The sequence below is a fragment of the Phyllostomus discolor genome, chromosome 3 (genome assembly GCF_004126475.2).
Source record: "Phyllostomus discolor isolate MPI-MPIP mPhyDis1 chromosome 3, mPhyDis1.pri.v3, whole genome shotgun sequence".
NCBI classification, from domain to species: Eukaryota; Metazoa; Chordata; class Mammalia; order Chiroptera; family Phyllostomidae; genus Phyllostomus; species Phyllostomus discolor.
In genome coordinates, this window is record NC_040905.2 from 156048767 (window position 1) to 156067494 (window position 18728).

General features: G+C 34.8%; 1 pseudogene; it reads left to right on the forward strand.

The window, feature by feature from the left end:
* The first annotated feature begins 4195 nt into the window (after positions 1 to 4195).
* LOC114510978 lies at positions 4196 to 4879 on the forward strand (annotated as a pseudogene).
* Positions 4880 to 18728: the final 13849 nt, after the last annotated feature.

Sequence of the window (18728 nt, forward strand, 5' to 3'; positions counted from 1 at the left end):
ACTGATAATTATCCTTTACATGTTGAGTACTGTGCTTCATGATCCTCCTACTCTTGTTCCTGGGTTTTACTCAGGTTCCTGGATTAACCCCTACCTAATCTGTTTTTTTCCTAATCTGGCCTTCACCCTTCTATGTCAGTTATGAATAAAAATGTCATACATCTAACACTCTTCCTAATGAGAGATGGGATTTATACCTTTTCCCTTGAATGTGGAAGTCTTGTGTGTGTGCCTGGCACGATGTGACTTCTGAAAACAGGTCACACAGTGCTATGCCATTTGCCTGATACTTTTAGGACATTTATTCTTAGGATGCTTCCCTTTAGGATCCAGCTTCCACAATGTCAGACATCCAGTCACTTGGAGAAGACACGTGTAGGCATGCAGCTTGACAGACCAAGTTGGGACCAGCCTCTGGGTCATCACAGACCATTTACCAGGCAATGAATGAAATATTGTCAAGATATTTCAGTTCCCAAATATTCACATCATCCTCAACTAATTGAATCTTGCCATCTGAGGCCCCAAATATGTGTAGCAGAGAAGAACAGATTGGTCCTGCCTGAATTCCTGAGCCACACAATCTGTGAGTTTAATAAATTGATTATTGTTTTATGCCATTAAGTTGGGATTGTTTATTTACACAAATTGGGCTAAGGATCTAACTTAACCCAAACATCTCCACCACACATGCTGCTGAGTGAAGTCCTGGTAAGTAGTCTTAAAATTAACTTACCTGCCTTCCAAGGAATTTTGTGAACATTGTTTCTTAGTAATTTGCTGAGCGACACATATTTTCTTTCTAAGATGCCTTTCTTTAGGAAGTGGCATGGTTTGAGGACATAAATCAACACACATTACTGGACCCTTATCTTTCTCATTAACACTGTATATCTTGGGAAAGGTAGAATATGTCTAAGGAAAGACTGGAACTTGAGATATCCCCTATCTCATTGCATCACAGTTCTCAATAAAACTGGGACAACAACCACTGTGAAAACTTACTGAGAATCATTGGAAATGGCTGGCCCATGAAATAGTAATAAATGTTCAGTAGAACATTACTTTTAAATAGAATCTATCGCCTAGATCTATTTATAGTAACAAAATGTATACAGAGGAAAATGTCTCCCCACAATCATTGCTGTGTCTGCCATTTAATGTTGTTATACATATGCTTTATGTCAATGTATTAATTTAAATTGAAGTTTGGTCAAATTCATTAATTAAAATCTGCTGCAATAACTGATGTAAAACCCAATCCATATCTGTAGACCCTGGTTCAGAGTCATCAGCACAAGGAATACAATCAAGTGCTGGCTATTGAACTCAATCCTGAAAATAACCAAGAATATTAGGAGCAACAGTATATAAACTTGCTCCTAAAAGGTTATGAGAGGATGCTTGCAAAATAACAATAGCTATTTCTGTGCATCGATGACCTATATAGCTAGAAGTATTGTATAGAAGCTAAGTAGCAAATTAGTGAGCTTAGCAGCTATTAATTATAAATTTTATATTTCTTTTGTTTACCTTAAGAAAAAATTATAAGTTTCAATAACTTCTTTTTTTCCTTTCAGAAAAACTACTATAAACCTTTCTCTAGAATAGTCAATAATTATTTCTGAGTGTTAACATGTAGTTTATAAATTGAACCAGATTATGTTTTTTTGAAGTTATTTGTAGTTGAAGAAACAAATCACCTAGACTACACATTAATTTAACATTTATTCTTCACGAATATACAATATATTGGCCATCTAGTCTGTGTAAGGCATCCTAAGAGATGTGTTGATAGAAAAGAAAATTTAAAAAAGTAAATTAATGGTAACAATTAGAAAATAAGACACCTATAAATAAAATACTACAAATGCAAGTGGTAAAATATAGTATTAATTCACATTTTCAGTATAATTTTAAAGCATATGGTTCTTACAAACACTTTTTTCCCTAAAATTTCACTGAAATCTCATTGAATATATTTGTCAAATTATGTCTCTTAAATTGTAAGTAATTATGAAAACAAAGAAAAAATTAATCTTGGTAGAAAATCAAGATTGTAAGTCAAGGGTAACTTCAAGAATTTTTTTTTAAAGATTTTATTTATTTATTTTTAGAGAGGGAAGGGAGGGAGGGGGAGAGAGAGAGAGAAAGATCAATGTGCGGTTGCTGGGGGTTATGGCCTGCAACCCAGGAATGTACCCTGGCTGGGAATCGAACCTGGGACACTTTGGTTCCCATCCTGCGGTCAATCCACTGAGCTACGCCAGCCAGGAAGAAATTTTTAAAAAGAAAATGTACTAAGGTAATTGAAAAAATCCATTTTCATAGTTTTCATATTTTATAACACAATAGTATACACTAAGTTATGGATTTAACAGGTCTAGAGAAAGTACTTCCTCTCAATTTCAGATTGAGAATGTCAGGATTCAAGTAGAACAAAGTCTCCTAAAAATCATATCGTTGAGAAAAATAATTTATTTTTTAAATTACTGCTTAAAAATCTGTAGTTTAAAATTCCTTTGGTTTCAATCCATGCAAGCATACATTGTATAGAATTAGGAAAACTGCTATTAAAATACAGGCCTTGGTTCTTTGTTTGATTCAATAAATAAGAATGATCCAGATATGGCAATTTTTACACCTAAATTGATTGTGTAAGTAATTAAATTATTTATGAGTGCTTTAAATCAATCATAAATATAGTTAAAACATTTCAGGCTAATATGCTAGTCCACATATTTGGATGGTTAATTTAATGTGAAACTTTGGAAAATCATACTACTAAAAACAATAGAGAATTCCAACTTTATGGATTTTTTACCAATTAGGATTAATTTTATTTTCCAATCAGTTGACTGCCCACAATGAAAATTCACAAATCCATTTTAGTAGACTGAAATCATTTCAATAAATATGTGGATCAGACATATTACCAAGTACTTGGAATACTGGGAGGAATGGAAAAGCATTCTGTTCTGTCAAGAAGCCTAATATATATTAGGGATACAGAAAAAAGTAAATTGCAGGAACAATGTCAGAAGCTTAATCATCAAAGAATGTATCAGGTACAAAGATCATGAGATAAAGGTGCTATCGATTGTATTTGGAGAGAGGTCAGAGATATCTTCCCTGGAGTAATTCCTTCTAATTTTTTGAGGAATGATTATTTCACTTGTGAACAGGGGAAGAATAGTTATTGCAATTAATTGTAAGGGACAGTGATGAATATATAGTAGAGCAGAAATTTGATTTACATGAATTATTCTACTGTGTCAGTAAGTGAAATGTTAGTTATTAGAAAACACACAGACACACAGACAGACAGACACTCTCATGTGGACTGTGTTCTGCCTCTCTGTATTATATAAATTGGAAACAGTCACATTTATATTCATAAGAAAGCCCTCATAGTGCTGTTATGATAATCATTAGTTTTATTTGAATTTGTTTTTAACATTGCCTTCCCACTTCTAGCTCTCTATAATATGATGTCATCAATTTTAATATTGCTTTAATTAGGATGGCCAAAAAAATAAAACACACACAACACATCATTTATGCTAGTTGACTTTTTTAAAGTGAAAGGAAATAGTCACACTGGGACAACTGGCACCAAATGCAACTGTCACAGGTCAGTGTGATTTTCTCTCCTGTCAATCAAGCCTACATTTCCCTCTCAGTTAATATGTGTGTAGTAGAAACTGACTGGGTGTTAGGAATTTATAACAATTCTTCATTATCTGTCACATGATGGAATGTTAGTTTTTAATGAGGACTTTACTTCATAGCCTCACTTAACCATTCCAGATTAGCTGTTACTATCAATATATCTCTACCTATACTTAATAAGAAAGTCAAGCTATGTGACTCATTGTATATAATGCATGTATCAGAGGACTATTTTCACATTAAATTGTTTGTGTTGTTTCCAAACCTGTTTCTTCCATATTCTTTATTCTTCCTGTCTTCCAACTCACTAGCATCACTTAAGAAGCAACATAGGCTATCTATATGTATTGCCTAAGTGCAAGTTTGTAATTACAGAAAGATGTAGAAAAGGAGAAAAGTATAGCTGTTTTAAATATCAGTTTAAGCTTCAGTTTTGTGGACAAGGAGTAAAGACCATACATTTGAAAGAAAAGCTTTTGGGAGTCAGATGGGCCAGGTGACACTTCTGGAAGTAACATCACCAATGGCTGCCCAAGGAGAACCCCAAATTCAGTTCAAACTTCTATTTGCTGTAAATAGAGGGATTAGGAAAAACACATTCATGAAACAAGTGACTGGTGAATTTGAGAAATATGCATCCACCCTGGCTGTTGAGGTCTATCCCCTCATGTTCTATACCAACAGAAGGTCTATTAATTAAGTTCAGGGTATAGGATGCAGCAGTCTGGGAGGAGTTCAGCAGGCTGAGAGATGGCTCTGATATCTAAGCCCAGTGTGCCATTATAATGTCTGGTATAGTATCAAGAGTTACTTACAAGAATGTGCTTAACTGGCATAAGATCTGGAATGAATGTGTGAAAACATCCCCATTGTGTTGTGTGGCAACATAGTGGATATTAAGGACAAGAAAGTTAAAGCAAAATCAATTGTCTTCCACTGAAAGAAGAATCTTCAGGATTATGACATTTCTGCCAAAAGTAAGTACAACTTTGAAAGGCCCTTCCTCTGACTAGCTAGAAAACTAATTGGAGACCCTAACATGAACTTTGTCACCATGCTTGCTCTTGCCCCAGAAGAGGTTGTCATGGACCCAGCTTTGGCAGTACAGTATGAGCATGACCTAGAAGTTGCTGAGACCACCACTCTCCTAGATAAGAATGATGAACTGTGAGAGGGAGAAGCTGAAGCCCAGTGGCAGAAGTTTAGTTTTATAGGCAACTGTCCTTTGATTTTAGTTGTGCAGGTGTTTGCTGTTTTATTATACAGCTAAGCAAAACCTGTGCTTAATATTTGGGATGCTGAAAGAGATGAACAGGCTTCAGGATTAATGTGATAGTTTAAAAATACCCTCATTTTTTGGACCTGCATATTTAGCTGTTTTGGAATAAGGAATGCAGTTGCTTCCTTATTGAGTTTCAAATATAATATTGCTGCAGTCATGCCATAATATTCAGTGGCAAAAGATTGGTTGTTACTGTCATTCCCTCTCCTTTTTGTTTAGAATTAGAATAAAGTTGTATTTCAAATATCTTTTTAGAGAAAAGAAAGAAGAGCATTTGAGATCAGAAGAGCATGAAAACCTAAAGCTAAGGTTTATATTCACCATGAACAAAGCATTACCAGTAGAACAGAGGAAGATCCAGATTGTTTTCCTATTAGAAGGATGGATAAGAAATGATGGGGCTGTGGTGGGGAGGAAAGAGAGATGACACAACACTGGGGAAGGAGGAAGGGGTTAGCTAGAATAATAGCACTGGGTCTGGAGGGACCAATGAACAAGAGTAGAGCCCACATTAAGGTCCTATGAAAATGAGCACTGTCTTTTCTTGGCTCCAGGCAAATGTGGGAGCCAAGTTCTCACAAGTTGTTATTAGAACCAGGAAAGTATCTGCCATGTTTGACTATCCTGTGTTGACTGCCATGTTATCTGTTCATTTTATGCTCAAATAGCTGCAGTACCCAAATATTGCTGGTCAATAACCCATAGAGAGTGACATAAATTTGTGTTATATGAACTAACTTGTCTGAATATCCTCCCAGAAGAACACAGTGAAGTACTGAGACCTTGAATATGGGGTGTGGGGGGGGTGGGGGGAGGGGGTAAACATGAAAGGAAATGGCAACTCCTCCCAGTCTTTTGCTGTACTCTTCTGCCTGCCTGTGAACTGAGATGTGTGGGACCCAAAGTTGGGCCAGGACACCTGATATAGCCTCAGAGCTTGTAAAGACCCCATCACCACTTTTTATGAACTTCATCTCCTGCTGTTCATAATACCTGCTTACTTAAATTACCCATTGATCTCTTAATGCTATATTCTAATCTTCAGAAAATGAATTAATATAGGTACAGGCTATTTAAGATATCTAATTGTTAATAGGCTTCATTATAGAAGTTGCACTTTAAGCAGCATTATCTTTCAATGTCCAGCTCTATTCCCTTTTAGGTTAATTACTCCTTAATAAATCTAACCATATGTTGTTACTTCTTCCCTTAAAGTTGCATCCCAACTCTTGGTTTATAATAAGCCTGAAAGTATCAGTAAGAAATTTTGTGATAAACCTCCATCTGTCTCAGTTGCTAGTACCTGAACTGACAGTAGCACTATGATTTCTCTTTGAAGAAGAGATTTAATTCTCTATAACACCAAGTCAAAGATAAAAGGTCTCAAAGTTATTTTACATTACTGCTCCCAATTCCCCTCCAACAGGTTACTAGGTGCTCTGGAACTCTTAATCTTGTCAACATTTCCTAACAAGGATGCATTTTTCCTTTTTTCTTACTCCTGGAAATCATCAGAGGTTTGTGATACACATCTTTGCCCTCTCAGAGTCCACCTGTATTTTATGTTCAGTGTTCTTACAGGGTAAGGTGGGCAAACTACAGTGCAGGGGACCAAGGTAAAGAGGGTAAAGTGCAATGAAGGTAATGATTTTGATTTCAACATCTTCAATGTTACAAAACTAGCCTCTCTTCTGAAACAAAAAAATTAAGTGTTTTTAACAGGATTATCACAGTTACGTAAATAAATGGAACTGAAATAATCTTAAAATATATTTTTAATGAAAAATAGTTTTTCCTGAAAAAGTTAGTGACTACTTCTATTCTGACAGTAGAAGAGGTTCCAGTATTTAAAAGACATACCTCTGCTGTGAGAATGAATTGAATAGTCAGTTCACTTTGAATGAGAGTAACAGGCAGTTGTTTTCAATAAAACACAGAAAACTATAGAAAGAAATTATCTCAAAGTACACTATAAGGTAATTTTTAAAACAAGTCATCAACATATCCAGACAAATAAACAAACAAACAAACAAGATTAGGAGGTTTTAGAAAAATTATCTTTTTTATGTGCGGCATGCAAGAAATAATAAACTTGTGGTTTCATATAAATTTTAAAAAATATTTCTTCAAATTCTGAGAAATATTCTATTGGTATCTTGATAGGAATTGCTTTGAACATATAGTTTGCTTTGGGTAGTATGCACATTTTAATGATATTAACTCTTCCTGCTCGTGAACAAGTATGTATATGCTCCCACTTATTTGTAGCTTCCTCAATTTATTTCTTCAGTGTCTTATAACTTACCAAGTACATGTCTTTTCATGCTTGGTTAAATTTATTCATAGTTATTTTTTATGCAATTGGAAATGTAATTGATTTCTTAGTTTCCCTTTCTGATAGGTAGTTCATTATTGGTGTATAAAAATGCAACTGATTTCTGGATATTTATTTTGCATCCCAATACTTTACTGGATTCCTTTATCACTTCTAGTAGTTTTTCAGTGGAATCTTCAGGGTTGTCTATATACAGTATGTCTTCTGCAAATAACAAGTTTTACTTCCTCTCTTCCAGGTTGGATACCTTTTATTTCTTCTTCTTGTCTGATTGCTGTGGCTAGGACTTCCTGTGCTTAGTTGAGTAAGAGTGGTGAAAGCCAGATACGCCAGGAGCATCTGCAGTGTCTGGACATGAGCAAAACTGGACTCAGACCACCCATCTGCTGGACTGCTAGTGAGGAGGATGTCTTGGGCTTTGTCCTGGGCTACAGCTTCTCTGGAAAGCTCTGTCTCTGTTCTGTCTGTGGGGAGCACAGGGAAATGCAGACATGTGGGTGGCCATCTCTCCTCTTGTAATTCCAGCACCAGCCCAGGAAATTCCAGCACCAGCCCAGGAAACAGAGCTGACTCTTGCTTCGACACCTATCATACACCCTGAGGAGTCAGATGCAGGGGCAGACTAGGAGGCTACTCCAGACCTGGAGGGGTGTCTATCTCCAGTGATCATGCCACCATCAGCTGTTGCTCCAGCCACAGCTTAGGATCCAGGGCCAGCCTGTGCAAGATTTCCTGACCTGAGGTCCCACCACCCCTGCCTGAAGAGCCCTCACTTCGGCCTGGCCTGTTTCTTGCCAGAGATGTGGAGCTGATCTGGACAATGCATTAGAGCCAGCTCTAGAGCTGATTATTATTTAACCAGTTCTTCCACTTCTGCCAGAAGTTGCTTTATGGTGCCCACATTTTTTATCTTTTTCTTTGATTTTCTTTAATTCTTATATTTCCTTTTTCTCCTTGGCATGATTTATTTTAAGTAATAAATAAAAGGTAGTGTATATGTTTAAATTGTGTCATTCCTGAGCGTGAAATATATTCATGATGCAGTGAGAGCATCACCACTGCTGTCGACTTCCAGAATGCTCCATTACCCCAAAAGTACTGACTTTTTTACTCCTGCCCTTGGCCACTCCTGATGTGATTACTGTCTCTTTCCTTACCTTTTCTGGGTGTTTACTATAAGTGGAATTTTACAAAAGTGCACTTTTATGTCTGCCCACATGTTTTCACTGGTTTTTATCTGAAATAATATTTTGGTTATTTGAAAGGCAAATACCAGAAGGAATTGAGATCATATGAGAAAAGAAGAAGAAGGAGGAGGAGGAGAGGAAGAAGAAGAGGGAAAACCAGAAGGAGAGAAGGAGAAGAAGAAGGTGGAGGAGGAGGAAGAGAAGGAGAAGAAAGGAGGGGGAGGAAGACTAAGAGGAGGAGGGAGGGAAGGAGGGAAGAGAGAAGCCCTTTTAGTAAGATGAGCATAATCTTGATGTAATGACCCCTGTGTGAAGTGCAGCCCAGAGCCAGATGCCAGTCTGGACTATTCTAAAAGAAAATCAAGAAAAGGGAAGACTCCCAAGCTCATTTAATGAAGGTGGCAATATCCTAATTCTAAAACCAGGTAAAGACACTACAAAGAAAGAAAATTATAGGTTAATATCCCTGATGAACACATATGGAGAAATTCTCCACAAAAATATTAGCAAATTGAATCTAGCAATATAGTATATTAAAAAGATCATACTCCATGATCAAGTGGGATTTGTCCCTGGGAGGCAAGGTCGGTACAATATCTGTGAATCCATTGTTGTGATATACCACATAAACAAAGTGAAGAATAAAATCCCATGGTCATATTAATAGGTGCAGGAAAAGCATTGATGAAAACTAACACCCACTTATGATAAAAACTCTCAGCAAAGTGGGAATAGAGTGAGCATGTCTCACCATGATAAAGAACATCCCACAACCAACATTATATTCAACAGGGAAAACCAAAAGCATTTTCTTTTTAAAACATTTTATTATACTTTCCCATTATCAATTAGTCCCCTTATAACTCCCTCCCCCAAGCAATCATGATACTGTTGTCCATGTCCATGAATCCTTTCTCCTTTTCGCATAATACTTCCAACCCCCTAACCTCCATGCACCTTAGCTGTCATACTGCTATCTGTGAGTCTGTCTCTGTTTTGCTTGTTAGTTCAGCTTGATTATTAGACTCCACATATGAGTAAAATTATGTGGTATTTATCTTTTCCTGACTGGTTTATTCCACTTAGCATAATGTCCTTCAGGTCAGTTCATTCTGTTGCTAAGGGTAAAATTTTCCTCCTCTTTATGGCTGAGTAGAATTCCATTGTATAAATGTCCCATAATTGTTCTATCCACTCATCTGCGACTGGACAGGGGCTGCTTCCATATCTTGGCCATTGTGAAAAACACTGCAGTGTACATAGGGGTACTTATGTTTTTTCAAATTAATATTTTGAGTTCCTTCAGATATATTCCAGAAGTGGGATTGCTGGGTTAAAATGTAGATACATTTTTAATTCTTAAAAGGTAGAGTCATACTGTTTTCCACAGTGACTGTACCAGTCCTCATCCCAGCTAGTAGTACAAAAGGTTGCCCTTTCTCTTCATCTTCACCAGCACTTGTTGTTTGTTGATTTATTGATGATTGCCATTCTGACAGGTGTGAGATGGTATCTCATTGTTTTAATTTGCATTCCTCATTTATAGGTTAAACACAATTGCTATTAAGATTCAATGATGTATTTCACAGAATTAGAAAAAATATTTCAAAAATTAATGTAGAACCACAAAAGGCCCCACCTAGCACCAGTGATACCAAGAAAGAAGAACAACCTGGAGGAATCACGTTACCCATTATGAAACTATAAGGCCATAGTCATCAAAACAGCATGATATTTTCATAAAAACAAATACTGATCAATGGAACAGAATAACCCAGAAATAAACCCACACCTTTATAGTCAATTAATATTCAACAGAGGAGGCAAGCACATATATTGGGCTAAAGATAGTTTATTTAATAAATGGTATTGGGAAAATTGGACAGATAAACACAGAAAAAACTGAAAGTAGACCACCTTCTTACATCACACATAAGAATAAATTCAAAATGGATTAAAGACTTAAATGTTAGACCTGAAACCATAAAAATCTTAGAAGAAAACATAGGCAGCAAAATCTTGGACATTGCTAATAGCAATATTTTATTTGATGTAACTCCCAGGCAAGAGAAATAAAAGAAAAACTAAAAAAGAAATGGAACCACATCAAACTGAAAAGTTTTTGCACAACAAAGGCAAATATCAACAAAATAAAAAGACAGTCCAAAGAATGGGAGAACACATTCGCCCAATACATCTGATGAGTTGATATGCAAAACTTGTAAAGAACTTACAAAACTTGATACACCCTCAAAATCAAACAACCCAACTCAAAACAAATGGGCAAAGTACCTAAATAGATACTTTCTGAAGACAATACACAGATGGCCAATAGATGTATGAAAAGATGCTCAATGTCACTAATTATTAGAGATATGCAAATTATAACCATGATAAGTTATCACTATACACCTTTCAGAATGGCTATAATCAATACATTGACAAACAATAAGTGTTGGTGAGCATGCAGAGAAAAGGGAACCCTCATGTATTGTTGGAGGGAATGCAGATTGGCGAAGCCACTATGGAAAATGATACTGAGGTACCTCCCAAAGTTAAAAATGGAACTGCTTTATGTCCCAGTGATTCCATTTTTGGAAATATATCCAAAGAAATCCCAAACAATAATTCAAAAGAATATATATACCTATATTTTTATTGTAGCATCATTTGCCATAGCCTAGATCTGGAAGAAACCCAGGTACATATTGGGAGACGAGTGGATGAAAACCTGTGATGCATATACACAATGGAATCCTATTCTGCCATAACAAAGAAGAAAATCTTACCTTTGAGACAGCATGGACTTGGTGGGTATATAGTAAGTGAAATAAATCAGTCAGAGGAAGGCAAATGCCATATGATTTCACTTATATTTGAAGTGTAACAAACAAAATAATCTAACAAACAAAACAGAAACAGTTTGATAGATACACAAAACAGACTCATAGCTATCAGAGCAGAGGGGGTTTGGGAAGCTGGATAAAAAAAATGAAGGGATTAAGGGGAAAAATACCTCATGATACAGACAATGTTAAGGTGATATGGTGACTACCAGAGGGAAAGTGGGGCAGGAAGATGTAGAAGAGGGTAAAGAGGGATTAATTAACAGAAAGAGAAGACTCTGAGTGGTGAACACACAATACAATACATAGATTTTGTATTATAAAGTGGTACAATGTAAACCTATATAATTTGATTAACCATTTTTACTCTAATAAGTGCAATACAAATTAAAAAAAACAGAAAAACAATGTGGTTCATTCTCTCTGTGCCTAGAAGATAATTGGCAGGGTATAACGATGTAATAAATAAGTGCTTTTACTAATACGCTACTCCCATATTCATCAGTGTAACAACTAGAAATGCTGAACAATGGCACATCTGCCATCTTCAAAAACACATGCAGATATTTATCATTCAAGCAATGGTTTATTTCCCTAGCGAGGATGCACTAAGCACTATCTGAGCCAAATTGTTAAGGAAACAGATGTCCCCTCATTACCATCAATTTTTCCTTTTCTCTGTTCACCTCAAAGTGTACTCCATGGGAAATTGAAATCCTCAATGTCTGGATGGTAAGGGTCATTAATTTGTGGCTGCCACTAGGGATATTGTTTTCCTAACACATCAAATGTTACTACATGTTTTTTCTTACTGCTTCTCTGAAGAAATAAAATCAGAAGTGAGGTACAAGCTCTCTTAAGTGGCTTCCACCAAACTGATTTATAGATTAAGTAATGGCCTTGATTCAACTGGTAAAAAATATTGACTAGAGCATGTGCTAGAGGCTTCTTCATTACATATGCACTGGTTGTTGACATATCAAGGATTTATTGGGTTTGGACATAAATCAGTTAAATTTAGGTGTAATATTCCAATTAATTACATAATTTACATATATATACCAGTTATATATGAATATTAAGAGATAATTATTTTATAGCCATTATTAAATGTATTAAATATTATAGCTATTATGAGGAAAACCACCAATTTAATGAACACATGTGAAAATAAATTTTTCTTCAACAATATTGCTTATTTTTAAAAAGAGCTAAAGTCATTTGTTGATATTTAGGTTGAGAAATAACTACAGTAAATAATTTCTATATTTCCTAACAAAAATAACTGAGGAAGCACTACATTCATTGCAAAATACATAGAAAGTGCAAAGAAACAGTCATAGTATTTGCCTGAAACAAGGCAGGTAGAATTTTCAAGTTTTCATTGTAGTAAAATCATATGTTTTAAAACTTTAAAAACTACAAATGATCTTTACCTAAAAATTTACAAACGATTGTTAAAAGAAGCAACATTTAATATACAGTTTATAATGTAGTATTTACAAGTAACAAAATTCCAGCTTCAATAATTTTGAAATCATGGCCTGAGTTTTTTATACCACCACCTAACATACCTATACTAAAATAAAACTATGAAGAAAATGTTTTAAGTGATATACTAATCAATACTTGACAATATAAGTTAAATGACCATAAATGATGATTTGTTAGAAAAACCCTGTATCATGTAACACTCTTGCTCTTCATAAGGCAGACACTGTATATATACAAATGGAATGGATAAAATAGGCAAGTAAAATAGTTTATGCCGCAGCTAAGTCATTCCTCAGCATGAGTGTTACATAATAGTTTATCTTAATAACAATAATATGATGACCAAAAATATACAATTACTCTGGTGTGAAAATCCTTTTTCATCAATCAAATTGCTGTTTTTAATTTTAAAAAATAAGGTTTTCAGAAATGTTCTTTGCTAGAATAATGTAATTATTAACCATTTTTACAGTAAGCAGCATCACATATTTTTAAAGTATTAAAAACTACCTGTTCCAAAGTAATCAATAATACAGAATATATATTAGAGCATATGCAGTGTTAATGAAATTAGCAAGATGTTTTTTTTATTTATTTTTAAACTACCTTTTCTGCAGCCTTTTTTTCTGTGAGAATATAAATTAATTTTTGATGGCATTTTTTCCTATGTGCTAAATAATGTCAGTCATTTTTCTGCCCGTAGTAACTCTATACAGACATTCACAGCCTCAGTGGTTAGTTAATCACGATGGAGCAGTTTTCTTTTCCAACCCAGTCAGGCCTGCTTTTTCAGCAATTTGCTTGAAATCACTACCTACACCAGTGAGTAACACAAAATTCTGCATGTCTAAATAAAAATGAAATTTACTTTCCTCTCAAATCAATTCTTTCTTCTTTGTTTCTTATTTAATTCATTATATTAGCATTTTACCAATAACTTGGACATAAAACACTTGGGGTTACAATAGAATACTGCATTGAGCTACCTCCTCTTCTAATAAATAAATAAGTAATCCTCAGTCTCTGAGGTGATAAGACTTTGCTTTTCATTTCACTTCTCTAGCTGAAGCTTTTACTACTTGACTTTTGAACCACAGTAATATATTCTTAAACTACTATATATACAAAAATAAGAGTATAACACTTTTATTTAAAATTTCTTTGATGAGTCCCTACTAAATAAATAGTAAACTGTAAATTTTTATATGCCCTATAAATCTACTGGCATTTAATTCATACACTAAAATTTTAGTAATATTCCTCATTTTCTCACTATGTGCTACTTTAAAAAACTTTAGTGTTTCCTCATATCTCTGAGATTATTGTATATTCCTAATTATTATTTTTTTGCAAAAAAATATCCATCATTTGAAGTACAGGCTAGATTCTATCTTTTCAATAAAGTCTTCTCACTTTTTTTAAATCCTCACCCAAGGATATGTTAATGTTTTTAGAGAGAGAGGAGGAAACATTGATCAGTTGCCTTCCATACATGCCTTGACTAGAAATGTTTCAGTCGACTGAGTTTGAGCCCTGACCAGGAATCAAGCCTACAATCTTTTGATGCCCAGGACAATGCTCCAACCAACCTGGACATCTGGCTAGGGCAAGTCTTAGCACCTTCTGATTGATTTGACACATGATTCCAAGGTGGCAAATTTCCATAATTCTTTGTGTGTTTTAATTGTGGAAATAAAGTTATTCATTACTAAGCACACAGACAAAGTAAAAATATTAGTATCATTATGAGGGCCCAATTTTTAAAAAAATGTCTATTTGAAAAAAAACTCATGGAATTTATTTTAAAAATTAAAAATGGAACTGCTGATTGACCCAGTAATACAGTTTCTAGGAACACATCCTAAGAATCTTGAAACATGAATCAGAAAGAATACGTGCAGCTCTATGTTCAAAGCAACATTATTTACAATAGCCAAGAGCTGGAAAGAGCCCCAGTGCCCATCAGTGGATGAGTGGATAAAAAAGATGTGGTACATTTACACAATGAAACATTATGCAGCTGTAAAACAGAAATTCTTACCCTTTGTGACAGCATAAATAGACTCGGATACTATCATGCTAAGTGAAATAACCTAGTCAGAGAAAGTAAAATACCATATAATCTAACTCATATGTGGAATATAATGAGCAAAATACAGTGACAAACTAGATAAAACCAGAGGCATGGCTACATGGAACAGGTTTACTAATCACAGAGGAGAGGAGGGGTGGGGGATTAGAAGAGGTTAGCTAAAGAACATGTATGAATGTATGCACAGCATGTAGTCACAGACAACACACTGGTGTAGGCTAGGGGGAGGAGGGTGCCAGATGAAGGGGAGCAAAGGGGAGAAATGAGGGACCATCCAAAATAGTATCAACAATAAAATAAAATTTAAAAAAATAATATATTTGGTAGGTTAAAATAAAGAAAGAAAAAAAGCATTTTTTAATGGTTTGGATGTTTTAGACTAAACATTCCAAGATTTACAAAAGAAAACAAGCTACAGATTAATAGTAAAATTTCTGAAAACATAAGATCAAGAAAAAATCTTAAAAGAAGAATATTAGAATGACCATGCAGCACTATGGTCTAGAACACAGGTAGCAAACACAAGGTCCATAGACCAAATCCAGCCCCCCACCTTGTTCCTACCCAGCAGCAGTGCCAAGCTTCTTGTCCCTAGTTAGGGAGTAGTAACAGTTATACAGACCTAAAATTACATTTGGCCCTTTGAAGGCAACTGTGAAGCTGATGTGGCCCCTGGTGAAAATGAGTTTGACACCCATGATCTAGGGTAATTTATCTCTAGGAAACAAGGATAATTAAACATATGCAAATTTCCAATATGATACATGTCATTAATGGAGTACAATATAGCCATATAATTATCTTGATGCAAAAGAAAGCCTTTGACAAACACAGCATCATTTTATGATTAAAAACCCTAAATAACTTTGTTTGAGATGGAACATACAACAAATGCCATATAGGATAAACACAAAACTAATATAATACTCAAAGGCAAAAAGTTAAATGCTTCACCTTCAAGATCAGGCAAAGGACAAGGTTGCCCACGACCACCACTCTTACTCAGCTCTTACTTGCCAGGTCATACTGGAAGTTTTAGCTAAAGCATTAAGCAAGATACATTTTTTAAAAAAGGTATTTGAATCAGAAAAGAATTACTAAAATAATCTGTTTGCAGATTATATGGTCATATATATAGAAAATCCTAAAGGGTCAATCAAAATGACTGTTTGAAATAATAAATTTAATAGTATTGCAGGATGTCAAATCAAAAATACAGAAATCAGTTGTGTTTCTAGAACAACAAAGTATTAGAAAAATGACAGAAAATATTTAAAAATCATCTCTCTGATATGAGTATAGTATCCAAAATATATACAGAAATCATACAACTAAACAAAAGAAAACATATATAATTAAAAATGATCAGAAGAGCTAAGTAGATATCTTTTTTATTGTTGTTCAAGTACAGTTGTCTCCATTGTCCTGCCGCCAGATCGTTCCCCTTCTTTCCCCCATTATCTCCTTCCCCACTCCCCTCTGGTATTGTCAGTTTGTTCTTTATTTCAAAGTCTCTGGTTATATTTTGCTCACTTGTTTGTTTTGTTGATTAGGTTCCACTTATAGGTGAGATCATATGGTATTTGTCTTTCACCACCTGGTTTATTTCACTTAGCATAAGGCTCTCCACTTCCATCCATGCTGTTGCAAAGGGTAGGAGTTCCTTCTTTCTTTCTGCTGCATAGTATTCCATTGTGTAAATGTACCATGGTTTTTTGATCCATTCATCTACTGATAGGCACTGAGGTTGCTTCCATCACTTGGCTATTGTAAATTGTGCTGTTATGAACATTGGGGTACATAGGTTCTTTTGAATTAGTGTTCAAGATTCTTAGTGTATAATCCCAGCAGTGGAATTGCCAGGTCAAAAGGCAGTCCCATTTTTAGTTTTTTGAGGAAATTCCATATTGTTTTCCACTGTGGCTTCACCAGTCTGCATTCTCACAAACAATATACTAGGGTTCACTTTTCTCCACAACCTCGCCAGAACTTGCTGTTTGTTGATTTGTTTATGATGGCCATTCTGACCAGTATGAAGTACTATCTTTTTAAGAAGACATATTCATAACCAACTGGTAGATGAAAGATATTCAACACTACTCATCACCAGGGAAATGCAAATCAGGACAACAATGAGGTATCACTTCATACCTGTCACAATGGTTATTATTCAAAAGACAAGAATAAATGTTGGTGAGAATTTGGAAAAAGCAGGATTCTGTGCACTGTTGATGGAAATGTAAATTGGTATAGACACTATGGAAAACAGTATGAACATTAAAAAAAAAAGAACCAATGTATGATCCACCAATCCCATTTCGAAGATGCAAAATAGCTATCATTGAACTATGTATCTATCTATCATCTACCAACTAGGATATACACATACATATACGTACAATGGAATATCATTCATTCATAATAAAGAAGGAATCCTGCGATTTTTAACAACATAAATGGACTTTGAAGGATTATACTGAGTAAAATAACTCAGGCAGCTAAAGACAAATATCACATGTGAATAGTTACATGTGGATTCAAAAAAGATGAAGTAGGATAAACAGAGACTGGAATGCTGGTTACCTTGGGCTGGAGGTTGAGAAACAGAGAGATGTTGGGCAAAATGTACCACCTTCCAGTTTGAAGATGAATAAATTATGTGGAACTAATGGATAGCATGTCAGTATAGGTAGCAATGCTATAGTTTACACTTGAAAGTTGCTAAGAGAGTAGGCCTAAACTGTTCTCACCACAAAAAAAGAAGTGGTAGTTATATGATGTGATGGAGGTGTTACCTAACACTGTGGTGGTACTCATTTGGCAATATATAAATGCAGCAAATCAACATGTTATATACCTTGAACTTACACAATGCTGTATATCAATTGTATATTGATAAAGAAAAAATAAATATATAACAGAAATGTGTTGGCCAAATTATATAGTGTGCAATTAAACATTTGACACAGGGTATAAGGTTTTACTCATTTTATTTTAAATTAAAATTATAGTGCATTTAATGAAAGAACATTGAAAAATGTATTTCTAATTTATGCAGTAAACAAAAGATAGAACATACAGAACTGTGGAAGTTAAATGACTGATTGAAATAATTTAAATGGAAAATGGTCTAAAAGAGATAATTGCCAGCTAGTACATGCTTAGAACAACACACATTCAAGTTGGAATTTTATGTAATAAGATAGGAAGCAGTGATATTTTCACCTGAGCTTCCTGTTTGGCTAGGTGGTGATCTTCTTAGGATTTGGGCACATTCTGGTTAAAATTGTCTGAAAATTCACTTATTCAGTGAATTTGCACATGCGACCAAATAGGCAATAGGGATGGGGTGGGTTATTACTTAATAACTGTTTCTTTTTCATCAACACTTTATGACTATAAAAAATTCTATAATTTCTATTATCTTTCTGAAAGTCCTTATGACATTTTCATTTGTGAATGATTTGACTTTCATTCATTTTTCTCCTATAAAAAAGAGCTCCCTAACACAGGTACAAACCATGATTCCTTCTAAGTAGACAGTTAAAAAACTAGTTTTATTAGGTTATTTACAATAACTGTCATAATATGAAGTTATCAGTAATAGTTTATCTCTTTATCTTTAATACTTTATTTTTCAATAACTAACTCATAGTCATTCTTTATGTGCCAATATAACACGGGTGACATTTTCTTTTCCAAGTTTTCACATTTGTCTCTTCCCCGACCCCTGCTGCATGCACAAGGAAACACACAGATACACACGTCACAGACAGACTTTGTCAGTACCAGTCTGGAGCTTATCACTATCCATGATAGC